We start from the raw sequence: 19,838 nt of genomic DNA, 5'->3' as shown, positions 1-19,838 counted from the left end.
CCAGGGCATGTGTAGAGCGTGGAGAGAAATGGACCCCAGATGGAATCCTAACACACATGCTACTGTAAGAGCCCATTCTTAGAAGAGCACCAGGTTGGTTCAGTGCTCTGCTGTCGCCATCTTGAAATTCTTAATACATTTCGATGATTACGGGGCCCTGCATTTTCATTTTGCTGGTATCGTCACGTCACACCCTGAAGGGGAGAGATGACTACTCGAGTGGTAACAGTCCCTGTGGACTTGAGAAAATGCAGACAGCAAATGAGGCTTTATTTCCCCATCCCCCACAAGGCCGGTCAGCCAGGCAGCCCGCTCTTGCCTCGTCCCCAGTCCCCTGGTCCACAGCAGTCTTGAAGCCCTAGAGCTTGTCCCATCCCAGCCAAGATGACAGATCTAGTTGGAAAAGAGGTGCTAACAACCCAGACTGTGATCAGCCTGGCCTGAGACAGTGAATTCTTCCTCCCGCACCCACCCTCTCCCATGGCCTTCACCACCAGCAAAGGAGAGAAAGAAAACACTCCACAATTATTGGATTTAGGTCCTTCAGTTCTGAAAGGGAGATTAGGCAGAAACTGGTAAGGACTTGTTTTTCTTTTCCAGTAAGGACTAAACCACAGAATGGTCTTAAACATCCACAGAGATTTTGATCGGAAGCAAGAATTTCACAATAGCACAGATTTTGATGCTTACAGAGCTTACAGTTCTCCAAACTGGAGAAAATGTCATCTGCATGGGGGCACTGCCTTGTGTGGAAAAAGTCTTTGTGTCCTGTGAGGGCTCTGTCATAGTGTTTTGCACGGGGGATCCTAAGGAAATGCCTGAGTTATGCATGAAAGCACTTTTAGGTGGTCCCCAGAGATACCAGATACATTTCCAAGAACCAGGCTATCCAAATCAAAACCTCAGTCCAAAGCCCTCTACCTAATTTGAAAAGTAAATTTTCAGTTTCTGAATCCAGAGTCTTTGTAGCCTTACGTAAGTCCCAGATTCTGCCCAGTCACAACTTCAAAAAATAATGCCGTGTTCCCAAAGGAGACTCTTTGAGGATGGAGCAAGACTCTCTTTGTAACCCAAAACCTGTGAGGAAACTTTAGTTCTGTCTCCAGATAGAGGTTTCCACTCAAAGGGAACAAAAACAGGCAAAGAGTTTTTGCAACAAGTGAGCCCTGTGTTTAAAGAGCTGAGGGGGGTGGGGGAGACATCAGGAAACTCCAAAGAATAGCTTAAAACAGATTCTTTAACCCAGAACAGAGGGACCTCAACAAGGCGATGGAAACTGGATGTTGGAACCTGGTCCCAGCTCCATTCTCATCTCTCACCTTCATCAACCTGCTGGAAGGGATGGTGGGAGGTGGGACGAAGGAGAGTTCCCAAATACGGGACACAGGACTACATCTTTACAGTGATAGCTTCTTTTGCTATAGTGAAGACAAGACTCTACCGAGGGCATCTGGAGACTGAACAACCAGATATTAATTTCAATGCGTATATGATTCATTCATTCATCAATCTTACAATTATATGTTGACTGTCTCCTATGTGCCAAGCACTATGCTGTTTACTAGAGGGAAGAAACTCCTGCCTTCAGGTAGTTAATGTTTAGTAGACAGCAAAACAGGTATCTCAAATATCCCCAGGGCTGGTGGTATGATCCAAGAGAAAACAAACAGGACTGCACAAGCTACAGCGTCACGTATAGTCTGATCGATGGGAAGCTTGGTTTTGATTAGGTCTTGATAGGACCTAAATGCTCCACTTATTATTTTGCATCTGGTGATGGCGAGAATATACCCCAGCTCTAAACACGTCAAGCCTTGTTTCTCTCCCACTGCCCTATCCTTCGGGGGCCCAGCATCATAGGATGCATTCACAAGGCAGGAAGACCACAGGCTATGTGAAGCCATTTCTCTACCAGGACGTCTGTGGGTAACATAACCGTACACAAAGGAACTGCAAACTGCTTAGGTTAGAGAGGAAGGGACAGCAGTGTAGACTGCACTTAAACAGATGACCTCTACAAATTTACAAAAACACATGACCATGCGAACACTTTGTAGGGCCCCCCTGGAGCTTTGGAAGCGGTCCCACACGAGAGCGCCCCGAAGCAGAAGCTTGAGCATACTTGTCATCATGGTACAGACATATCTGGGTGAAGTTCCAAGCCCTTTGAAGATCCTTGATTCCTGTTTTTCCCTACAGAGCGCAAAGAGAAGACGTCTCAACTGCTAAGAGTCTCAGCCCTGGAGATTACCTCAGGTTTATGTTGGAGTCACAAACACAAATTTAAATCAGGCCATGAACGCCAATAAAAGGTGTTGTGACTCTAAACCCTTTCCTCTATTTTTAGATCTGATCTCCTCTCTCCATCTCCCTGGCCCTCCCCCATTTTCCTGATGTGTGGACTTCTCTCTGCCAGATCTTTCCATGCTGTCTGTCCATTTGCTACTTCTAATTCTCACTGTCTTTAATTCTCTTTGTAAACCTGCTCACTGTTTTCTTCCCATTCTACACTTTTTCAGACCTATGTTACGCTGTCTTCCCTCCTCTCTCCCTCTCTCTCTTGCCTTCACTGTCATTTCTCTGTTTCAACATCTCTGCCTCTCTCTCTCTGTCTCGCCTTACGTTTTATTCTAAACTTTCTCTCTATAACTACTGTCCCTGTGTCTTTATTTTTTTCACTTTCTGCCCCCATCTTTCCCCAGTCCTTCCAGGTCTTTCCAAATATAATCCAACCTCCATTTCACCCTAACATAGTTTTTTTCCTATGTATTGATTACTGGTTTAAGGATTTGCTCTCCGGAAATAGCCTTATTGCAGATATTTTTCTTCCTGTGGCATGACAGCCTCTGAGCAGCCTTTCCATTCAAGGCCAGAAAAACAGCAAGAGCTGGTCCAGGGCTCTGGCCTCATTGTTCTGGAGGCTGGCACTGCCCTAGAGGGGAGGGCTTCTTGGTATGTCCTGGACCTCAGACACCACGGAGAAGTCAAGAAGTGAAGCACATGTCAATTGTCTGGGAATTCCTCTCAACTCTTTGTGTTTTCTCTAATTCCATCTCTTTCTGTCGGACTTTCTATGGAAATGCGTGCTTGTGTGTTTATCGCTCAGTGAACAAGCTCTGCTGGAATGCCCTCCACGCGCTATAAAGAGCACAAGAAAGGACTTGTCCGCAAACACTTTATTCTCCAGGGTCTATGGACACAACACGTATCACCTGTAAACAGTCAGAGAACGTGTCCCAACACGTACAATGCTGACCATAAATGCGCCAGCTCAGGGCAGGAGAAGCCAGCATGAGCCTGAAGACTTGGTGGAAGGGCTGGGCTGGCGCTGGCCTTGACATTGGCAGAAGGGGAAGAGAACATCTTCCAGGAGGAACAGCTTAGCAAAGCCAGAGCCTCGGGGACTCACTGGACTGTCTGTGTCAGCCTGGGCTGCCATAACGAAACCCCACCCACTGTATGGCTTGAACAACAGAAGTTTATTTCTCATTGTTCTGGAGGCTGGAAGTCCAGGATCCGGATCTGGCAAGGTTTGGTTTCTGGTGAGAGCCCGCTTCCTGGCCTGCCAGACGGCTGTCTTCTCACCGTGTCCTCGCCTGCCAGAGCGAGAGAGATTCTCGGGCTCATCACCATCAGCAAAATCATGATTCCAAAGACAAGAGCTGCATAGACACGCCTGTCACTCTAACAGCAGGTTGGGAACAGCTTGTGGAGAGAGCTCCCACTGCCTTAGCTTTTGTTTCAGTCACATGGCACAGCCTAGGGCCTTGTTGGGTGCCCTCTAAATAGTAAACAAATGCAATCGACTTGAATGGAATTGACACCACAGATCGCAGAAGTGGGAGGTCCATAGCAGAAAGACCTTCTTTTCAGGGTGAAAAGCAAGGGCTCCTGAGCACAGCTTAACTCAAATGCCAAGAATTTAAAATTATGTCCTTAACACCCAGTTCTCCAGTTGGTTCAATGTTTGAAAACATTTAAGTTCCTACGATGTGTCAGGATTGGACTATAAGCATGGCCACTGCCTTGTACAACTCCAAAGTCACCAGCACACGGTGTCCTATGTAAATCGTTCTCTCTGGATGTGTGCAAGGCAGTGGTCCTCACAAAGAAGAGAGAACGTATGCAAATAGGTGCGTTTATTGTTTACTGGGTAGAGAGCTTCCATTTGGGTTGATGAAAAGCTCTGAAAATGGACAGGGTGATGGTTGCAAATACTTCAAATACAACATTGCAAATACTTCATGCCACTGAACTCTACACTTAAAATGGTGAAAGTGGTGAATGTTATGTGATACGTATTTTATCATAATAAAAATAAATAAATAAAAACAAATGAGAAAGTCCTAGAAACCAATGAGCTCACAGTTGTGGGTGGTGAAAGGCACATAATAAAATAGGTACAATTGTGTAAAGATGCATTAACCAGCCACGTTAAGGTCACAGAGGAGGGGCTGAGTAGCTGGTACAGGGAGAGCTGCCTTACATGCTACGTGTTGAATGAATGGGGAGCTTGGAGAGGTGGGATCACACAGATTCTTAAGCATGGCTGAGAGGTCATTGACTGAATAGATCCCGGGGTCCTCTAGAACATCTTTAGAAAAGCTTGGACCACTGCTCTCCTGATCAAGAAGTCACCAGCCTCAGAGGACAGCACAGATTCAGAGAACACCAGACACGTGGAAAGAACGGGTCCTTCCTAAAGCCAGGAGACTAATTGTTGGGCAAGGAAGGGCCGGAGATCCTTAGGCAGGACGAGAGGTTACCAATGACAGGATGAGAAACACTGCAGCCATTCCGCTGGCAGCCAGCTCAGCAAAGGATTGGCAGCCATGGAAAGGCAAGGAAAGGACTTTCAATTAGGTAATGCTGGAGGGAGCCCAGTCACCACCAGACCTCTCGGTCCTCCCAGACACACCTTGCAGGCCACACACCCTTCCTGCCACTGGGAAATACAGGTCATAAAACCAGTCGATATCCTTGTTGTTGGGAACTTTGATTACCACCTTTGGGAAACAATTATAAGCTCAAAAGGGTGTGAGTGTGTGCCAGCTGTCTGAGAAATTTTCTTCCCCTTTGGTGAAGCTTTGAACCCAATATCCATATTATCCTAACCAGAAATGAAATTTCATGGTGTGGTAAGTACTCTTATACCAGGAGAGCAATGGGATGGAACATTTGAAATTGGCACTTTTCTGAAAAATCCAAATGAGTTACATCCCAATTATACGCAAAGGCTTCCAGAAATACCTGGAGAACAGCCATTTATGCTGAGTTCTGCCCAAAGGCACAATATACGCCAGATTCCTTTCAATTCCATTGTCCTCCCATTTGCTTCTTCAGTGAAAGAATTGTAGAAGCTTAAAAACAAGTAGTTGAAAAGGGACGCAAGAGATTAAAAAGTCCAGCTTCTTCATGATGACAAAGACACAGCTATTACGTGCACTCTGCATTCTTAGCATCGCGAAGGGCATTAACAAATGTTGGCTGTGGCTTATGTAATACAACAGCGCTCTGAGGTAGATATTATTATCATCCCCATGCTAACAGTGAGGCTCAGTGAGCTTAACTGAGATGTCCAACGCACAAGATTAAGCAAATGACAGCCCAGTTTTTGAACCCATATTTTATGACACACAATCCACTGCTCTTTTTAAAATTTTTTCAATTACACTTCACATACAATATTATGTTAGTTTCAGATGTATTCCACTGCTCTCTTTATTTAAAAAAAGCTTTTGGTCTGGGGCCACAAAATAAATCTCTACATATTGAAAAAACTTCAAATCTTACAGTATGTGTTATCCAGCCACATGGAATGAAATAGCAAAAAGAAATCAGTAATAACATGATAATAGGAAAATCTCTAATCACTTGGCAACTAAGTAGCCCACTTCTAAATTATCAATGGGTCACAGAGGAAGTCTCAAAATAAGTTGTAAAGGAACACATTGAACTGAATAAAAATGAAAATGCAACATGTGGAAATTTGTGGGGCACAGCTACAGCAGTGCTGAGAGGAAAATTTATAGCACTAAATGAACACATTAGAGAAGAGGAAAAACCTCAAATCAATAATCTAAGATCAAGAACTTAGTAAAAGAAGCATGAAATAAACCCCCCAAAAAGCACAAATAAAAAAATTATAAAGATAAAAGCCAAATCAATTAAATTAAAAACAAGTGATTTTTATAAGATTAATAAAATTGAGAAACTGCATGTGAATCTACCGTTATCTCAAAATAAAACATTTAATTTTTTAAAATTTAAAAAAAAATTGGGATCACATTTTACACATATTCTGTGTTTTATATTTAATAATAAATCATGAACATTTTATCATTGTCTAAAATATTCTTGTATCTTACATTTATTAACTGCTTTTTATTTCATCTACGGCTATACCATAATTATTTAAATATTTTTGCCTAGGGATTTGGAGTATTTCAAATAGTTTGTTATTATTATTAAAAAATGCTGAGAAGCACATCCTGGTGCCCATTTTTTACAAACAGCTTTACTAAGACACAAATAACATACCACATAATTCATCCATTTAAAGTGTACGATTTAATGGCTTTTAATATATTTAGTGTTGCACAACCATCGCCACAATCTAATTTTAGAAGTTTTTTGTTCCCCCTAAAATAAACCCCATACCCATTATCAGTCAAACTCCATTCCTCCCCACTTGCCTGCCCCAGCCCTAGGCAACCACTAATCTACTTTCTGTCTCTATAAATTTCCCTATAGAGACAAATTTTCCTATTGTCTCTATAGGAAAATGAATGAAATCATACAACATGTGGTCTTTTGTAACTGTCTTCTTTCACTTGGCATCATATTTTCAAGGGTCCTCATGTATCAGTACTTCATTCCTTTTTGTTGCTGAATAATATTCCATTGTATGGATGAACCACACTTTATTTATCCATTTGACAGGTAATGGATATCGGCTTGTTTTCACTTTTTGGCTATTATAGATAGTGCTGCTATTAACATTCTCATGCAATATTTTTGCAAGGACGTATGTTTTTATTTTTTGGGGTGAGCACCTAGGCGTGGAATTGCTGAGTCACTGGGTAATTCTATGTCTAACTTTTTAACTTGGCGCCCATTCTCAAGTATTTCTTTAAGATACATTTCTTGCAGTGGACATCATTAGTAAGTGCATCTTTAAAGTTTTTGATACATATTGCCAAATTACAATCCTAAAAATTGTGCCAACGTCTGCTCCCACCAGGAGTGCAGAATGCTTTAACAGTACAAATCTGGGCTCCAGGGGCTCTCACACGATTGGATCCACAGTCATGGACCCTGTTTGGACCTGAGAGGAGTCATGAGGCCACCCACTCCTTATCTGGACAAGGCTTAGTAGAAGGAGACAGAAGACCGGGTTCTCCTCCCAGGCCTGCTACTTGCTGGGCTGGTAACCATGAGCACGTTATTTCCTCCTTTGCAAAAGGAAGATAATACCCCACTCAGCCGCTGGAGGATCCATATCGGAATGTGGTATAGGAATGCTTTTCTAATGTGGACACACCCAGACAGGAATGATATTTTTTGAGAAGCACTGCTTAGCTGGTTTGTCCACTGAGCTCCAAGATTTTTAGCGGAAGTTGGTGTTAGGAGTCAGTGGTTAGTTGGTTCAGACATACTTACTTTAACAGAACCTGAGGACAAATATTCCTTTTTATACTATGAATGTGGTTGCAGGGCACAATTTGAAGGTGCTGTTAAGCTAAACACCCCACAGCCCTCGTGGCTAGTCTAGGGAGGGGCAGAAAGAGTGGGGGTGCCAGGGAGCCCCTACGTTGAGTGTGAAGTTTTGTTATTACTGACAGAAAGTTCCTCCCTCCATGGGAATGAAATACGGCCTCCAGAAATTCTAACCAGTCATCTTTACTCTGCCCTCAATCCTGTGGACATGGCCAGTGTCAAGTTTCTTTTCTAGAATCTCTGCACAAATCCAGCACCTTCCTTGGTGGCCCAGGGGCCAATGGGAGCTGGAGAGCCCTAAGAGCCAGAGGGGGGCCCATGCCTGCTGCCTCGTCAGCTGTGCCAGCACCTGGCTGGACGGGGACCAGTGTTCAAAGTCTTCACCGGGCACTGCAGGGCATTTGTCCTATTGATCCGCCTGACTGTAGCGCAGTACAAAGGGCGCCAGAGGCCTACAGTCGAAGGAGTGGCTATCCTGGTGGTGCCCAGCCTCTGGCCTGGGGCTCGGTGATGAGATGCCATCAGAATAAGATGTGTGCACCAAACCCAAGTTAGGGGCTCTTGGAACAGACCACACACACACACACACACACACATACACACACACACACACACACACACACTGTCCTGTGGAGCCACTTGTTTCCACCGGAAAGGCCCAAATTCTAACTCTATTTCTTTTGACTAAACCCAGAGGACTTATTTTATATGAGAGACGAAGCTACCTAATTAAATAAGATTAGCTACTAGGTAATAAATATCGCCTACGTTTTGGGCACTTCACATAATCCTCTTTAATCCTCCCAGCAATCTTGAAAGTAGCAATACACCCATTTTATAGATGAAGAAACTGAGATTCATGGAGGTTAAGTGACTTTCCAGAGGCCACAAAGGAAGTAAGCAGCAAAGCAGGATTTATAGGCAGGTCTTCCTGACTTCAAAGTCCACGACGCTCTTTGCATTTAGGACAACATTGGGATGAGGCCTAGAACCCACTTCCAGGTCTATTCAGGCTGTTGGTGCAAAGAGTCTGTCCAGTGTGGATCTTCCCTGGGCCAGGAAGGCCCTGCCGAGAGCTGGCTGTTAGTAAGTGGGGCAGGAGTGAGGGAGCGAGGAGGCCCCCAGTAGATGTCAGCTGATCTGCCTGAGCATTCACCCAGGCCCCAGGGTCTGGCTCGCTTTGTGTGGATTCTGGCTTCTTCTCCTTCCCTCTGCCCCTTCAAAGCCCTCTGTGTAATGGGTTTTCCCTTCCAGTTCAATTTCAAGACATGTTGAGCCAAGGAGGGCCCTTGGGCCTCCTCCCAGTGTTTGTTGTTATTGACAGGAAAGATTAGTGATGAGTCACTCCAAAAGCAGTGGATCAAAGCAGGCCAGGCGGCTTGGCCTCCTGTGGGGGCAGCTGGAAGGAGCCTGGTAGGCCTCACTCTCTCTGTGGGGACAGAGAGGACAGGGCCCCAGGGAAGGAGCCTCGGTTCCTTCCACAAGCTAAACAGAAGTCAGTAGTGGATGGCTGACAAAAAGTCATCGCTAGTCCATGTCTGGGAGCCCAGTGGGTCAGAGCTGAAGGGCACTCGTTCCGAAAGACAGTGACAGCCCAGTGCCTGGCTGGAGCCGTGGGCAGGAGAGGGCTGGCTGGCTGACTGCATCAGCGGGCTGACCGGCCTGCAAGGCTACAGCACTTGAGGGCCATCTGCAAGTACAGGCATCCCTGGGGGACACAGAACAGTGTTAGTGCGACCACCGTCCATGTTGTCACAGACTGTTAGGGACTGAATGTTTGTGTCCCCCCCCAAATCCATATGTTGAAACCTAACGCCCAACATGGTGGAGTTAGGAAGTGAAGTTAGGAAGTGGAACCAGTGGGACTGATGATGGGACACAAGAGAAGATGCTGTCTATGAATCAGGAAGCAGGCCCTCACCAGACACTGAATCTGCTGGCATCTTGATCTCAGACTTCCAGCCTCCAGAACTGTAAGAAATAAATTTCTGTTTGTAAGCCCCCCAGTCTATGGTGTTCTCTTGCAGCAGCCCAAGCTCAGAGACATACTCACACTCACCTGTCATTCAAAATCTTCTCCAGTTGTGATGACCGTGAGGACTGGTCCTGGTACTATCTATGCGAAGTAAATGCTCACCTATTTGATGAACACCACTCCTTATTTAACACGGTTCTAAGGATGTGGCTGAAGGCACAAAGAAGTATGAGACAAAATTCCTGCCCACGAGAAATTTGTGCTCAAAATGGGAATCAAAACAGAGGTACACAAGAAAGAAAACAATGCAGAACACTTCACTCTCGGTTGTACAATTTTGTGGTTACAACCCAAATAGTATTGGGGTTTAGAGAGAAGAGAAAACTTCAGCATCTGGAGTCCTAGATTACAGTAATCAGGGGAGGCTTCCTGGAGGTGGTGAGACCTGAGTGAGTTTTTGAATGATGGGTTCAGGAGAGGAGATGAAATTCTAGGGGAGAGGAGCATCACAAACAGTCAGTACTGAATACATAGTTAGCTCTAACCATTACGGGTTATTCACTTCTTGGCTGCACAACCACACTCTAGTCAAACAGTAGATGGTAGGATGATACCAAGCCCCAAGGGGAGTGAGAATGTATGCTTCTGACAGATGTCTCTGTATTTCAAATCCAACATAAGTAGAGCAGATACCATTTCTGGACTGTCTACCATGTGCCAGGCACTTTACATAGATTGACTTATTCAGTTTTTACAACAAACCTAGGGAGTAGTATCATTATCCCCACTTCAGAGATAGGAAAACTGAGACTTATGGAGGTTAGGGAATTTTCCCAAGGTCATATAGCAGAATGGCAGAGATAGACTGGGCCTGCCGGTGCCCTTTCCACTGGGCTCATTGCCTCCCTCAGTTGGTGGTAGCCAGCTTACTTTTGACCTTTGCCAGAGATCACTTAGGGGTAACTGATTTTTCCCCTAACCCAACCACCACTCCCTCCATGAGGTCCTACCTGACCTCTCTTTAGCCACACATGCTCCTGCCTCCATAAGATTTAAAGATTCCCTAAGATCACGATACATCTTAGGATGGAAAGTATGTTAAATTTAAGTTGACAGTGGTTGCTTGGGCGTAGAGGTGGGAGAGGCACAAGGGAACTTTTGGGGGTGATGATTATGTTTATTACCTCATTTGGGGTGATGGTTTCACTTGTGGATTCACATGTCAAAATGTATCAAGTTGTCCACTTTAAATATGTGCAGTTTCTTGTGTGTAAACTATACCTCAACAAAGCTGTTTTTAAAAAATTCTAACTCAGGCTATGTTACTGCAAAAATAAAAGTTGTGATGGGCAGGATATTTCCTTAGTGGCACAAAAGAATGGTGTGCTCTCTCCTGACACCCACGGTGCTGCTCCTGAGGTCACCCCTGAGAAAGCCAGCTCCTGCGTCCACCAGCTTTCCCCCCAGAAACACCCGGGCACCATGCCACACAGCTTGTATCGGGATACCAAGCTATGCCCAGAGCTATTTCACAAAACCCAGCCCTTTTTGGCTCTGTCCTTAAGAGCAGGTGTGGGCCAGGTTCTGCTCTGCTGTGTTTTAACAGATAAGGAAATGGAGCCAGAGGGAGAAAAGCTCATAAACTTTCACAATGTCACCTCTGAGTCAGGACAGAAACAACAACTGATCTTCCTTCTCTAGCTGCCTTGGGACAAAACCTGGGCCTGATGGCTCCACCCCATCAGACTCCCCCAGAAATGCCCTCCTGTCTGCCCACCGAAGGACTGGTTCCAATACCCACATGCCCAAAGTCAGCAGCCCAGCCCACGATGAGCACACGGCTGCCTCCTGTTGTGGGGCTTCAGGCGTGGCCTTGCCGCTGTTGTTCAGCACAGCTGAGCTCAGTTACTGGATTCTGTGCACTAGGACCACCAGTCTTAGGAGCAAAGGCATGATTTCCCCCCAAGGGCACCATGCCATGTGCTGGGGGGATGATTTAATACTACTGGATTCATCATGAAAGCAGGGCTGCCACGTCCAGTCGCACAGGTTGCACACTGCTGTCATGCAGGGTAGCATGCTCCCCACATAAGAACGCAGGACGTGGTGAGGCCAAAAAGGAACACCGACAGAGCCATAGATAGGGGAGTCACACCACTATAGTCTCGCTGGCAGCTGGGTTGGAGACACAGGAAGCAGGAGCCACACTATTCACAACCTGCCGTCCACTTTTCTCTGCCAACCAACCTCACTTGCTAGCTGTAATCCGCCTCTCGGCAATCCGCAATCCACACTCCGCCGCTTGCTAGCTCAGCCACCATCTTCTTGCTAGCCCCCATTTTCTGCTAGCGTAGCCACAGCAGTTATATTAGTGGCCAATGGCTCACTGGTTACAGCTGACGGCCAACTAGTCACAGCTGATGGCCATCCCATCGCAGTTGATGGCCATTTACTACCTGAGCCAGCACCTTCCACGTGAGACCGAGAGCCTGGCAACTGCACTCCTGGCTCTGTCCCCACACTGCACAACTACAAGAGGCCCCAGTCACATAGCAACCTGCCTGAAGGGATTTATGAGTTAATGGGAACAAAGAAATCTTAATTTAGATCCCTTTACTTATAGACAAAAGGGTTAGAAACAAGCAGACTTATCCACGCCAATGCCAGGAACACAAGCAGTGTAAGACAACTGCCTAAACCCAGCCTGAGGACCAAGTGACCTGGTTCTAGCCCCAGCTCCACCAGGAACTAGCTGTTTGACCTTAAGCAAGGACCTTAGTGGAATCACTCCCAACAGTACACAAAACGTGCAGAAGTCTTGGAGAAGCTGTATAATTTAATAAGTGTCATGTATCATTATTTTGAAAGCTAAAATCCAACGGGAGTAAAAGGCCTGAGAGGTCCTGCTGGCTGGGTCACTCTCGAGTCTCCGATTCAGGAGGCAGGACCAGGCCCGTTGGAAGGTTCAGTGATGGGGGTCCGGAGGGAAAGCCAGGTGGGGCTAGTCTTACCTAAACACTCTTAAGAACAGAGAAACAAGCCCACTCCCTGTACCACCTCTGCTTTTCACCCGTCTCAGCTGGAACAAAGCCTCTTTGTGAGTTTAATGGAGCTTGACTTAGCAAACTTTTCCGTCTCCCTCTTCTGTAGGAGAAAAAAAACAAACCGTTCTCCGCGAGGCTCCTTTGAAGGCTTTGCAGCTTGGGTTTAGGCAAACAGGAACCTGGCTGGGACCGCCCTGCTAAATGAGCTTTTTGGCAAGACTTTCCCCAGGCCTCCTGTGTGCAGAGGCTGAGGAGAGGTGGCCGGGAGGCGTTGTGAACCGGGAAGGCGGCGCTGTGCCAGGCGCCTTAGGCCCTCGATATCAGGCTGACATTTCTGAGTGCGGGTCTGCGCCAAGCCCCGTGCTGAGTCCTCATTGTATTTATTTACTTATTGGAACCTACCTAAATTAGCTCATTAAATCCTCTCCACCAGCCAGACTGGTGGGGACCGTGGTCTATTTTGTGGATCAGGAAATGGAGACTGGAGGAGGTTGCGTAACTGCGGGAGGCCACATGGACCAGGTGAGTCTGACCCCAACGAAGGCCTGTGCTCCCCAAAGAGCACCCAGCCTCCGCCCATCCTTTCCAAGCCCCGAGAACCGGATCCTGTACGTGGACAGCTTCATAACCATGCCTGAAATCGCATCTCAGTCACCCCAGCAGGGCACCATTTTCTCAGCTTGAGGATATAGGGCACTCAGCAAACTTGCTCTGTCCTCCTGCTCCAGGGGGTGAGTCAGCCCCTCTCTGCCTGCCTCACTGCACACTCACACACACACACACACACACACACACAGTCACACACTTGCACTCACTCTGTCACACACACACAGCCCCCTCCCAGCGTAAGGCGGGGAGATAAGGCACTGGCACCTGCCAGGAACAAGAAGCTCTCTATCTCAGGGTGACCTCCAGCCCGATAAACAGTTCACCCCCTCACGCTGAGTGACTAATGATGGGTGTGAACTCTGAATGTGGATGGGAGACAAGGGGGAGGGATGAAGTCATTTATTTAGTTATGTATTTATCCATCCCCCACCCCCTCCCCTTTGGGAACAATCAGCTATATCTAGGGGTCTGTTTCTGTTTTATTTTGTTTATTCATTTGTTTTTGTTTTTTTGTTTTTAGATTCCACATATAAGTGAAATCTTACGGTATTTATCTTTCTCCGTCTGACTTATCTCACTTAGCCTAATGCCCTCAGGCTCCATTCATGTTGTTGCAAAAAAGCAAGATTTCATGTTTTCTCTATGGCTGAGTAATATTCCATTGTACGTATGTACCACTTTTTCTTTATCCAGTTGCCTATTGATGGACATCTAGGTTGCTTCCATATCTTGGCTATTGTAAATAATGCTGGACATAGGGGTACATATATCTTTTCGAATTAGTGTTTTGTTTTCTTCAGATAAATACCCAGAAGTGAAATTGCTGGATCATATGGCAACTCTATTTTTAATTTTTTGAGGACTCTCCATCCTGTTTTCCATAGTGGCTGTACCAGTCTGCATTCCCACCAACAGTGCACAAGGGTTCCCTTTTCTCCACATCTTCGCCAACACTTGCTGATCTGTTGATGGTAGCCATTCTGACAGGTATGAGGTGATATCTCATTGTGGTTTTAATTAGCATATTTCTGATGATTAGTGATGTTGAGCATCTTTTCATATGTCTATTGGCCATCTGTATGTCCTTTTGGGAAAAAGGTCTATTCAGGTCCTCAACCTTTTTATTTTTTAAATTTAATTTTTTTTTTATTTTTTTGGGGGGGGAAGGGGAACAGGACCTTATTGGGGAACTGTGTGTACTTTCAGGACTTTTTCCAAGTCAAGTTGTTGTCCTTTCAATCTTAGTTGTGGAGGGTGCAACTCAGCTCCAGGTCCAGTTGCCATTGTTAGTTGCAGGGGGCGCAGCCCACCATCCCTTGTGGGAGTTGAACCAGCAACCTCATGGTTGAGAGCCTGCTCTCCAACCAACGGAGCCATGGCAACCTTGTGATTGAGAGCCCACACTCCAACCAACTGAGCCATCCGGGAGCTCAGCGGCAGCTCAGCTCAATGTGCCCTGTTCAATCTTAGTTGCACCATGCCTTATGGGAGTCTAACCGGCAATCTGTGGTTGAGACCCCTTGCTCCTACCAACTGAGCCATCTGACACTGGCCCATGTGGGAATCGAATGGGCAGCCTTCGGGGTTAGGAGCACAGAGCTCCAAACACCTGAGCCACCGGGGTGGCCCAACCTATTTTTTAATCAGATTGTTTTTGGTGTTAAGTTGTATGAGTTCCTTATAATCTTGGATATTAACCCCCTATGGATGTGTCATTTGTGAATAGCTTCTTCCATTCAGCATGTTGTGGTTTTGTTTTGTTGATGGTTTTCTTCACTGTGCAAAAATTTTTAATTTGATATAGTCCCATTTGTTTGTTTTTACTTTTGTTGCCCCTTGTCCAAGGAGATATATCCAAAGAACTATTGCTAAGAGTAATGTCAAAGAGTTTATTGCCTGTGTTTTTTCCTGGGAGTTTTATGGTTTTAGGTCTTACATTTAAGTCTTTAACCCATTTTGAGTTTATTTTTGTATATAGTGTAAGAAAGTGGTCCAATTTCATTTTTTTGCATGTATCTGTCCATTTTCACCAGCACCACATATTGAAAAGACTGTCTTTAGCCCACTATATATCCTTGCCTCCTATGTCATAGGTTACTAGACCATATAAGGGAGGGTTTATTTCTGGGCTCTCTCTTCTATATCATTGATCTGTGTACCTGTTTTTATGCCAGTACCATGCTGTTTTGATTATTACAACCTTGTAGTTTGATACCAAGAAGTGTGATGCCTCCCACTTTATTCTTTCTCAAGACTTCTTTTGCTATTTTGGGGTCTTTTGTGGTTCCATATAAATTTTAGGATTAGTTCTAATTCTGAGAAGAATGACATTGGTGTTTTAATGGGGATTGCACTGAATCTGTAGATTGCTTTAGGTAGTGTGGAAATTTTAACAATATTAATCCTTCCAATCCATAAGCAAGCTATATCTTTCCATTTATTTGTATTAACATCTTCTTCAATTTCTTCTTCAGTGCCTTGTAGTTTTCAGAGTATAGGTCTTTCACCTGTTTGGTTAAATTTATTCCTAGGTATTTTATTCTTTTTGATGCAATTATAAATGGGATTGTTTTCTTAAATTCTCCTTCTAATTGTTTGTTATTGGTGTATAGAAACACAACAGATTTCTGTATATTGAGTCTGTATCCTGCAGCTTTACTGAATTCATTTATTTGTTCTAATCGGGGGGGTTTTTTGGTGGAGAATGAAGTCAATTTAATGCAATTCCCTATCACTGGACTGTCCAGAAATAAGGGGGAGGGAAGGCAGTTCTTTCGGAAGCCCACATTTGAGGCAGGGGTGTGTGAGGGTCCTTCACAAGAAATTCTCTTCAGCAACAGGACTGCACTGATAGATTTAGAGGTTCCAGCCTGCCGAAGGACTGCCCGTCTCGCAGCCCACCCTCTACACACACACACACACACACACACACACACACACACACACACACACGCGCGCGCGCAACATGGTCTGGTCAACTCCCCAAACACTGTAGTGCTGAATGGACAAGAGACTGGCGATACTAAATATTATCATTAAGACCAGCATTTACTACACACTGAGTATGTGCCAAGCATTGGGCTAAGCTCTTTCCATGCAAAAAAGAAATTTCCAGTTAATTCCCATGACAACCGATGAGGCAGGAACCGTTAATCCCATATTCCAGATGAGAACATTGGGGTTTAGAGCTTGGGTAACTCTTCAAGCTCCCATAGCTAATAGGTGACAGAAGAGCCACTTATTAACGAGCTGGCTCTAACCGTCTCAGTTCGGGCCTCTCAGACACTGTAAAAGCCTCTACTGTTTGGGCCACCTATGCTCAGGTGACAATGCTCTTAGCCTAGTTCCTGGTGTTAGATAATTACTTTAAGTTTTTGAGCATGTCTAATGCCTCAGTGGATGGACTTCTAGAGCAGGAAGAGGCCCAATGCCACCCCAGGGCCTTTTCCTCTCTCCTTCCGTTTCCTCTGCTGTTCTCTACAGCTTCTTACAGGCTCCAGGCTGTGGACTCCAAGTGGGCGTGGGAGGCCGGAGACACTACTATCTTTTGTTTCCCGGCTGATTTCTGATTTTCCCGGCATCTTTTGAGGACATGCAAGAAGATGTGAATTAGGAAGCTGGAGTGGAGAGAGAGCTGTCAGCAGCTGAATCACACCTCCCTGCCCAAAAGGTGTCATCATCCTAACCCCCAGAAACTGTGACTCTTACCTCACATGGCAAAAGGGACTTTGCAAACGTTACTAAATTAAAAATCTTGAGATGACCCTGGATTACGTGTTGGGCCCAGTGTGATCAGAGGGTCATGGGTCACGGGACATCCATCTTCTCCAGCCCTTCAACATCAGCTGCCTGGCCTTCAGTTCTGAACTGGAACTACCATGTTTCCCCGAACATAAGACCTGGCCAGGCAATCAACTCTAATGCGTCTTTTGGAGCAAAAATTAATATAAGACCCGGTCATATTTTACTATAAGACCGAGTCTTTATAATTATAATATAATAAATATAATATAATATAATAAATATAATATAGTATATAAGACCGGGTCTTATATTAATTTTTGCTCCAAAAGACACATTTGAGCTCATTGTCCGGCTAGGTCTTATTTTCGAGGAAACACAGTACACCTCCTACTATTCCTTACAAGAGGCAGGCAGGAGACTCAGAGTAGTGGTAGGTGTTCACGGAGGGAGGAGCAACTCGAGGAAGGGGCTGTGAGCCAAGGAACATAGGTGGCCTCTAGAAAAAGGCAAGGAAACAGATCCTCTCCTGAAAACCTCCGGGAGGAATCAGCCTGCCAAAACCTTGGGTTTAGGCCTCTGACCTCCAGAGCTATAGCAGAATAGATTTGCGTTGTTTGAACCACGAAGCTTGTGGTCATTTGTTACCACCTCCATGGGGAACACAACAGTGGAGCATTCATATCAGGAGAAGATACTGGGGAGTGTCATAGCTCTAGCCACTATAACAAAATACTACACTGGCAGCTTACACCACAGACATTTACTTCCTCAGTTCTGGAGGCCAGAAGTCAGACCAAGGCACCGGCAGGGTTGGTTTCCTCTGAGGCCTCTCTCCTGAACTTGCAGACAGCTGTCGCTCTTTGTCCTAATCTCCTCCTACAGGGACACCAGGCAGATTGGATTGTGGCCCCATTTTATATTAATCACCTCCGTAAAAGGCCCCGTCTCCAAATACAATCACATTCTGAGGGCCTGGGGGTTAGGGCTTCAACAAAGGAATTTGGGGTCGCAATTTAGCTCGTAATAGGGAGCCCCTATCACTGCCTCATTCTTGCAAGGCCCTCCCTCTTCCAGCAACTTCTGGACCTCCTGAGGGCCCAGCTTGAGCCCAGACAGCCACTGTCAATGGAACTGGTTGGAGCTTGCCCAGAGACGTGATGGGGCAGGTCAGGCGGATGAGGATCCTGAGAGAGAACTCGGGTAAGGGAAGAGGACGCGGGCACCAAGGATTCTCAGGTGGGTGTGGAACTCATTCTCTCTTCCAGGGAACCCACCCACAGCCTTCTAGGTCTTCCAGGGCCCCTAGAGAGAATGAAGCGGAATGGCTAGAGTTGGACACTGGGTGGAGGAGCTGGGCTTAGACCTGTGCTGGCTGGTGGCTCTCTGCAGAGACAGTGGACAGGGTGAAGAGAACCTTGGAGCCGGCACAGGCTGACGTGTTAGCAGTCCCCCCTGAATGCCAGGTCTGTCCTGACAGAAGACAGTTTCCAGATTCCTTCTTCCAATACCACCCAGACCGCAACTGACCTATAGCTGCCCCCGGCAAAATTCAGGCAGCAGAAGTGACTCAACTGCCTCCAGAGCCTGCCCTGTTTCCTCCTCCTCGCTGAGGAGGCTACCTCCGCCTGTCACCCTGCACTGTCCCTCCCCTCCAGGCCACCTGCAGGCCGGGATGAAATATCTCTCCCCTACTGTGAAGCATGTCAGGATTTCAGACAGGAGATGGCCCATGCTGCAGATTACTTGAATAAAAAAGATTTAATACAAATGCTTGCATAGGTGTAAGATTGCTAACCTGGTGATTACAAAGGTAAAAAGAGAACTCTGTAGCATCATCCCCAAGGCTGAGAAAATGAAGGGAAGAGGCTGTGATGGTTAAAACTTGGAGAGACCCTGGAACCCCACCTTGGAGGAAGGGCTCCTGCTGGTGCTGGCGTGTCTGAGGTGCGGTGCCATGGCGCTGTTTTCACAAGTGTTGGAAAAGCCACTAAATGGATTCAGCTCCCCAGCCCGACCCTCTGCTTCTTAGATTCTGAGTATTTCTGTAGCCTCTTCGGAAAAAAACAACTCACATTCACACTGGCTCCTTCGTCCGGCATCTCCACCAGCCCAGCAGACTCTGCCAAGGGTAAAAACCTTGGAGCCTATCAAGATGACCCTACAACCCAACTCTATGTGATGGCCAATTTCATGTGTCAGCCTGATGGAGCTAAGGGCTGTCCAGACAGCTGGTAAAACATTGTTCCTGCTTGTGTCTGTGCTGGTGTGTCTAGGAGAGATTTGCTTGTGATTCAGAGGACTGAGTAGAGCAGATCACCTTCCCCAAGGTGGGTGGGCCTCATCTAGACGGTGGGGGCCCCGAATAGAACAAAAAGGGGAGGAAGCTCAGACTCTTTCTGCTTGAGCTGCTGCATCTATCTTCTCCTGCCCTCAGACATCGGTGCTTCTGGTTTTCAGGCCTCTGGACTTGGACTAGAACCACACCATTGACTTCCTGGCCCTCCTGCTTGCACATGGCAGATGTGGGACTTCTGGGCCTCCATAACCCTGTGAGCCAAGTTCTATCCCGAAGATCTTTCTGTTTATCTGTATATCCTATTGGTTCTGTGTTCTCTGGAGAACCATGGCTAAGGTACCAGCAGGGTCTGTTTTTGATCTGACATCCCCCTACTTATGGCCAGGAGGTGGGTGTACACAGGACGGTGGGAGGTTTAAATGCATTTATCAGAGGCAGGTCCCCCAAACAA

Source organism: Rhinolophus hipposideros, assembly GCF_964194185.1.
Source record: "Rhinolophus hipposideros genome assembly, chromosome: 1".
Taxonomy (NCBI): domain Eukaryota; kingdom Metazoa; phylum Chordata; class Mammalia; order Chiroptera; family Rhinolophidae; genus Rhinolophus; species Rhinolophus hipposideros.
This window is presented reverse-complemented; position numbering follows the sequence as displayed.